A 7,480-nucleotide genomic window follows, 5' to 3' on the forward strand; every position below is an offset into this window, starting at 1 on the left:
ACTTGATAAATTTTATCCCCTGACTTCGAGATTTAGGGTTAAATGAATTATTATGGTACCTACCTGACTCTTAATTTACCTGACCTGTTTTTACAGGCTTCCGTTTTTTTTCCTTAATGGCCTTTTTTTTACAAAAAATATTATAGTTTTAGGTAAACCTATTTTTACTTTCTATTTAGTTTATTGCCTACATTAGTGCGGGTTCGTTAAATAAATTTTCCAATCTCAGAAAGATAGAAATTAATTAGACCTACATCTACGACATTACCTACCTATGTGTGCATGTGCATGGCTGAATTGGGCTATCTTAACCAGAAATAAATTTCAATGAGACATAAAGCCTTTGATTTTATGGCTAAAGGCCAAAATTTTCAAGGGTAGCTATATTTACATCAAAGGCTTTTGCCTGCAGCCTTTAATTTAGAGAGAAATAGATAATAATATATAACGTTATATTAGCCACCTATGTTCTGTGATCTGTGACTGATTGACTAAAAGCAGAAAATCTTATTCAGATATCAGATCTTTCAATTGTTTCCCTCTCTCTCTCTCTCTCTCTCTCTCTCTCTCTCTCTCACACACACACACACACACACACACACACACACACACACACACACACACTATACCTAGTTCAGACAAGTCCAACATTACAGTCAATACTCTAAAATGTAATTATGTAGAAATGGGGGATTGAAAACTTCGCTTGAAAAAAGCCATTTTCTCCATCTCTTCGTTTCATCAGGAATGCAAAAAGCTTTGGAAAGTTTTAGTCATCCTTCCAGGGACGGATTTTTTTGAGGGGGGGGGGGGGGAAGCCCCTTCATTATGAACTCAAATAGAAACGTAGAACAGTGAGAAGTTTTATACAAAGATTATAAAAACTACTTTTTTTCTCCCTCATATTCAAAATATAAACAAAAGAGGAAGTCGTCAGCATAGAGTATTGTGCGATAAACAAAGAAATACGAGGTGATATTTTGACGAGCAAACCGAGACCGCGAGACCCTTCTCCCTCATTTCTATTATCAAGTCTTTTCTGAAATCCCTGTCCTTTGGATATTTTTCAGAATAGGATTTTTGACTAGTAAAGTGCCTCTGACTCCATAACCAGTCTTAACCACGATCGAATAAACTACGGGCTAAAAAATTCCCGGAAGGACGGGCCCAGCTTGTTTTATCCGAATTCCCCTTGGGGATGTGCTTTTTTTACTTTATTTACTGTTTAGTTATACAGGTTCGGAGACCCTTTAGAATTTATTTATTTGTAAGCACAAACCAAATCGGTATCTTTCCTAGAGGGGAGTAGGTCAAAATAGAAAAGAATTTTCTTGTAACTTGTAAGCTCCAAAGCATCCCTGAGGGCTTAGGGGAAAATGTGTAGCACAAATGCTAAAACATGTGCGGAATTCTCTTTGTAAGTTCAAAGTATAGCTTCATCTTCGCCAATTTACCACATGTCATGCCAATTTACCACGCCAATTTACCACATTTAGATTGTAGGTACATGCTGAAGTTTCAAAGAACAAAGCTTCACCGCAAAAAATATAATGAAATAATAATTTGTTTCATTAATGATTAGAATGATCGTACCTACCTACATAATAATATTCATATGTATTATGTACCTACTGCTCGTCGCCTACCCTATTATTTAAATAGGAAAACGCCGACCCTATTAATTTTAAATGGGAAAACACCGAACCTGTTATTTAAATAGGAAAACGCCAACCCTTTTAATTTTAAATAGGAAAAGGCTAGAAAGAAGAAGATACTGCTACTGATAGGTACTGCTACTAATACTGCTGCTGCTGCTACTACTACTGATACTAATACTGCTACTACTACTGCTACTAATACTGCTACTACTACTGATACTAATACTGCTACTGATACTGATACTGCTACTGATGAGATGATTGTAGATACTGCTCAAGTATTAACTGTTTCTCCTGTTGAGCCAAGATTCCAACAGAGCACAGCACGTGAACCGATATGGAACCGGTTCTAACCTAAGAAAGGGAGAGGGAAAACAAAAGATTGAAAAAGATAAATTGTTCTAAGAGAGAGAGAGGGAGGGAGGGGAAAAAGGGAGAAAGAGGTTAAAGAGAGATTCATTTTTGAACAAAAACTTTTTTTTAATTTAATATAAAAACGACTGTAGGTATTTATGTAAGGAAGCATCAGAAGGGAGAGAGAGAGAGAGAGAGAGAGAGAGAGAGAGAGAGAGAGAGAGAGAGAGAGAGAGAGAGAGAGAGAGATATATCTAATTAGCAGGAGGAAAAAATACTCAAAATACTCACAACCTCGTGCCCGTAAAAAAGGCTCAGAGTAGGTATTACCCTTGAAAAATTTAAGGCGGTAAATTTCAGGTTTTTTGTAACGTTGTCTTTTTCGAGTTTTTCGGGATTTAAATTTTCCAAACATCTGAGGAGCTGGTAAACTGAGGGATTGCTCAAATTCAATCCAGCATACATGAGGGATTTAGGATGAGTGAGCATTCAAATAACTTCATATACCATTACCAACCACGAAAGATGATACGTTATTTCATTTTAAAGGAGTTTTTCACTTACCAATCAGTGTCAGTCTTCAGTTCCTAGAAAGTCAGTGAAACTGACAGCCCGGTCTTCTTAAAGTTGAGGTCACAGGCTTTAGCTAAACTTGAGGTCGCAGGCTAGAGCTAAAGTTGAGGTCACAGCTTTTAGCTAAACTTGAGGTCACAGCTTTTAGCTAAACTTGTGCTCGCAGTTTTTAGCTAAAGTTGAGGGCACAGTGTTTCACTAAAGTTGAGGGCACAGGCTTTAGCTAAAGTTGAGGTCACAGAGTTTTTGTTGAAAGTAAACAATGTTAAATATTGCCAATATTAGGCACAAGTACCTACCTATTTAGCAATTCGTCAGAGTGCTTTTATTAGGTACCTACCAGCCTACCTATTGGGGGAAATAAAAGTGGGTACCTACTTACAAATAATAATACAGTAGAACCTCGATTATATCAACTGATTGGGACCGAGGGTAGTTGATATAATCGAGATTCTGTATAAAGGATGATATAATCGAAATTCCGTATAAAACAATGAAAAAAGGGCCAAATTTATAGTGATACAAAAGAACAAAATAGGGAAGAAATAAAACAAATTTTAACCTTTTATATTTAAATTAAATAAAACAAACTAAAACAAACAAAAAACACAACTTCGATATCGTTTTCTTCGTCATTAGTCTCATCATTTGAACACTTTCAATGATCTGTTCCTCTGATAAAGTAGTATTTCCTTGAAAGATAGGGAAAACCGCCGATTTTTGGAGTTGATATAATGGAGGTTCATATAATCGAGGTTCTACTGTTAATACCTAGAACTTATTCACTAATAATTATTTTCCAAGTAATAATTACCTAAACATCATTTATGTACTAGATTATGTACAATTACTGTATTTATGTTCAATAAAAATTTGATTTGAATTTGATTTGATTTCATTCATGTTCTAATAAAACCTTGGTACCTATTCTAAATGAATGACAAAATCGTGGGAGTATTTTTCGATTTAAATTATTTTTTAATTAGGTACCTTTATTTTGAGTGCATTTCCCATTTTATTTGCCGTCGGGAATGTAGGTAGGTGGACTAATTAGGGTACCTAAAGCTAGGTATCTATTGGGAAGCTTTTACAGCTATCTATTGGAAAGCTTTATAGGGAACACCAGAAGATCTCTCTCATTAGTTTGGAAATCCTTATAATTGAAAGAAGAAGAACAAAAAAAAAAAAAAAAAAAAAAAAAAAAAAAAATTTTTCGCGAAGAACTATTTCAGAAAGACTTGATAATAGAAATGAGGGAGAAGGGTCTCGCGGTCTCGTTTTGCTCGTCAAAATATCACCTCGTATTTCTTTGTTTATCGCACATTGCTGACGACTTCCTCTTTTGTTTACATTTTGAATATGAGGGAGAAAAAAAAAGTAGTTTTTGTAATCTTTGTATAAAACTTCTCACTGTTCTACGTTTCTATTTGAGTTCAAAATATTCACTTTTTCATCCATTCAGTTATCGCTTCTCGGCCTTTTGGCTAAGATCAAAGTGTAGTATCTGTTCTTATCAGCTTAATATCTGATACGCGCCTCATCGAGGTGCCAGTATATTAAACTGATTTTTGGAAAATGACGGAGTGCTAGGGGCTTGCTCCACCTCTGTCGCGGGTTGACCCGGTATTGCAGTACCTCCGGGACCGGCCCACCTAATCTCTCCTAAAAGTCGTCTTCCTTTGAAAGGAAGTCAGTCGTCTTCTAATAAAAAGGTGCTCCTTATTGTCATGAGTAGAGTCTGTTGTGTTGTTGCTCTGTTGTCTATTATGACATTGTAGGTACCTATTTCTCAGGGCCCGGTTCACCCAATCTACTAATCTCTAGGGATCTAGGAAATCATTCTTATCAGAAAGCAGCTGAATCATACTTACCTGGCTTGGAGGTTACCTTGATCAAGAAAGAGGTTCGTCCAGGGTGAGGCTCTTCCCTTACGCTTTTTATAGGACTTAAAGTTGGCACGTACCTTACTGTTTGGTATTGATATCTGAATTATTCAGACCCGTCTTCAGCAAATTGTCAATGTATTATCGTTCGCGAACTTGTCAATTAGAACATAAAAAACGAAAATGCGAAACAGATAACATTTAACGAAAACGAACCGCACATGAAATTCTGATATTTTAAAAAACTAAGTGTTATTGTTTACTAATAGAGGTTAGGTATCGAACATCTGATATAGGTGTAGGGACACTTTACATTTTGAACTTTTGTTTGAAGAAAGGTTTTGAGGCTCTTCCACTTACCCCTGCGAGTATTCCAAATGTGAATACCTCGGGCGCGTAATTTTTTGTAGCTGAGATTGCGTATGATCAGATCCCGACCCAAAATTTTGTAATTCTTCCGAAGAAATTCATAGCCACATAATTCGGATGGGAGGAATTGAATTTTTGACAAGGTAGAGTCCTCGTGCTGTTGTAGTGAAAAAAAAAAAAAAAAAAAAAAAAAAAAATCATGCTGTTCCAACAACGAACACCAATCGCACAGTGTGGTATTCCAAATGGAATGTCTTGCCTGGCTTTAGCCCGGGGCTAAGTTTGAATGAATGAATGAATTGGGGTTCAGTAGGTATGTAGGTATAGCTATACAAGTCTATCATTAGTGCGGACACATATAAACCGGACAACTCCAGCATGTGTTTGGTCTGCAGGGGTTTTCAAAACTCGATTGCCTGCCCTGAGCTCATTTTGGGGAACACATTTTGCTGATTTTCAGATTAGATTCGAAATAATAGTGCTTAGGCCAGCCACTCACTACAAGGTACCTAGACCTGACAATAGGTACACCTGATCAGATCTACCTGATAGTGTGTGTGCTCATCAGGTAGACCTGACAGACCGACCTTTTCAGCCGTACCTGTCAGGTCTACCTGCTAGTGAGTGGCTGGCCTTAATTATACTGCTCGCATAGTACTGAAAAGTCCCTTTACTCCAGCAGTAGGCTACTATTATTGTGGTCAAAATAATTATATTCAGGATACAATTTCATACCTCGGCTGAGATTGAACCCACGCTTTCCTGTTTACCAGGCGAGCATCTTGACCACTACGCCACCAAGGTAGGATAGGAACTTACCTTCATACAATGAGAATAGTTCTTCTGCCGGCCTAGTTAGCTTAGGCCTTAGATGGTTTGAGCGTAAGTGCCAAGTGGCTGGATCGATTCCCGCCTGGGGCAAACTTTGTACTAAACAAAGAAGATTCGCTATCGGAACGGCAGGCTTTCTCCTATCCTGCCCTCGTCTCTTTGTTTTCGGGATCAGACTTCCCTTGTTAGAGCTCCTCTATCAAACTTTTTTTTTATTAAGAGAGAAAAAAAGTCCATTCTATGTATCACTAGATTAAGCTTAATGGTTTGAGGTACAAAATTTACATAAATAGCGTCCATGGAAGATATGAATTTTGCCGGGAAATCAGTAAAAAAAAAAAACCGGTTTGAAAATCACGGACCTATAGTTCATCCAGAATCCAGATCAATGTGACAGCAATGAGTCATCAAACCAAAATGAAGGAACCAATCAGATTGCAGGAAATCCTTACATTGTTGCAATTCTAAAACCGGAGGTTTAAAAAATAAGATGGGTGGAAAAACAGATAATAATATATAATACCTACCCTATGACCTGCACGAATTTATATTAGATTATTATGACTTATGACCTACCAATAAATCTTTCCTAATCTAACCCCACCAGTCGTAATTCAGCATAACTTTTGTGGGGGTAGGTTATGTTTTCATTGTGAATTATTTAATTTCAAACAGGGTTTACCTACAGTGTTTATTTAGCCTTTGTACGTATCTACACGGTAGGTATAACATTTTTGAAATTATGACCTACCAATAAATCTTTCCTAATCTAACCCCACCAGTCGTAATTCAGCATAACCTTTGTGGGGGTAGGTTATGTTTTCACTGTGAATTATTTAATTTCAAACAGGGTTTACCTACAGTGTTTATTTAGCCTTTGTACGTATCTACACGGTAGGTATAACATTTTTGAAATGTTGGTAGGTAGGTAGTAGGTAGAATTGTACGTAGGTGTAGGTTGGTATTTACCTCGAATACATACCTATTTAGCTTTCTTGTTTTTCTTTTTCTACGTTCAATCTGTTCCGTCTAGACTTTGTTTAAACAAAGGCAACTCGTTTTCTGAATAGTAATCTTAAGTGTAGGTAGGTATTTACCTCGTATACCTATTTATAGCTTTCTTGTTTTTCTTTTTCTACGTTCAATCTGTTCCGTCTAGACTTTGTTTAAACAAAGGCAACTCGTTTTCTGAATAGTAACCATGTAGATCTTACAAATTTGTTCCTAGGTAAATACCACCTTACTTAATTTTTAACTTGATAAATTTTATCCCTTGACTTCGAGGTTTAGGGTTAAATGAATTATTATGGTACCTACCTGACTCTTAATTTACCTGACCTGTTTTTACAGGCTTCCGTTTTTTTTTTCTTTAATGGCCTTTTTTTTACAAAAAATATTATAGTTTTAGGTAAACCTATTTTTACTTTCTATTTAATTTATTGCCTACATTAGTGCGGGTTCGTTAAATAAATTTTCCAATCTCTGAAAGATAGAAATTAATTAGACCTACATACATCTACGATATTACCTACCTACCTATGTGTGCATGTGCATGGCTATATTGGGCTAATCATCGTCATCTCTTGAAAGGAAGTCAGTCGTTTTCTTTTAAAAGGACTCTAGGTCATATCATTTTAAGGACAGGTACCTGCCTACAGGAAATCATTTGGGATTCACACCCAAAATTCAGTACCAATTAATGGAAGTACAACAGTACGAGGACTCTACCTTGTCAAAAATTCAATTCCTCACATCCGAATTAGGTATGTGGCTATGAACTTCTTCGGAAGAATTACAAAATTTTGGGTCATG

General features: G+C 36.5%; 1 non-coding gene and 1 pseudogene across 1 annotated transcript; both read left to right on the forward strand.

Moving 5' to 3' along the window:
- The first annotated feature begins 4,049 nt into the window (after positions 1–4,049).
- On the forward strand, positions 4,050–4,242 carry LOC113469249. Its single transcript, XR_003392719.1, has one exon. It is a non-coding gene; the product is annotated as a U2 spliceosomal RNA (small nuclear RNA).
- A 206-nt stretch (positions 4,243–4,448) lies between these two features.
- LOC113469253 lies at positions 4,449–4,629 on the forward strand (annotated as a pseudogene).
- The last annotated feature ends 2,851 nt before the right edge of the window (positions 4,630–7,480 follow it).

This window comes from Diaphorina citri, unplaced genomic scaffold (genome assembly GCF_000475195.1).
Source record: "Diaphorina citri unplaced genomic scaffold, Diaci psyllid genome assembly version 1.1 scaffold1003, whole genome shotgun sequence".
NCBI lineage: Eukaryota > Metazoa > Arthropoda > Insecta > Hemiptera > Psyllidae > Diaphorina > Diaphorina citri.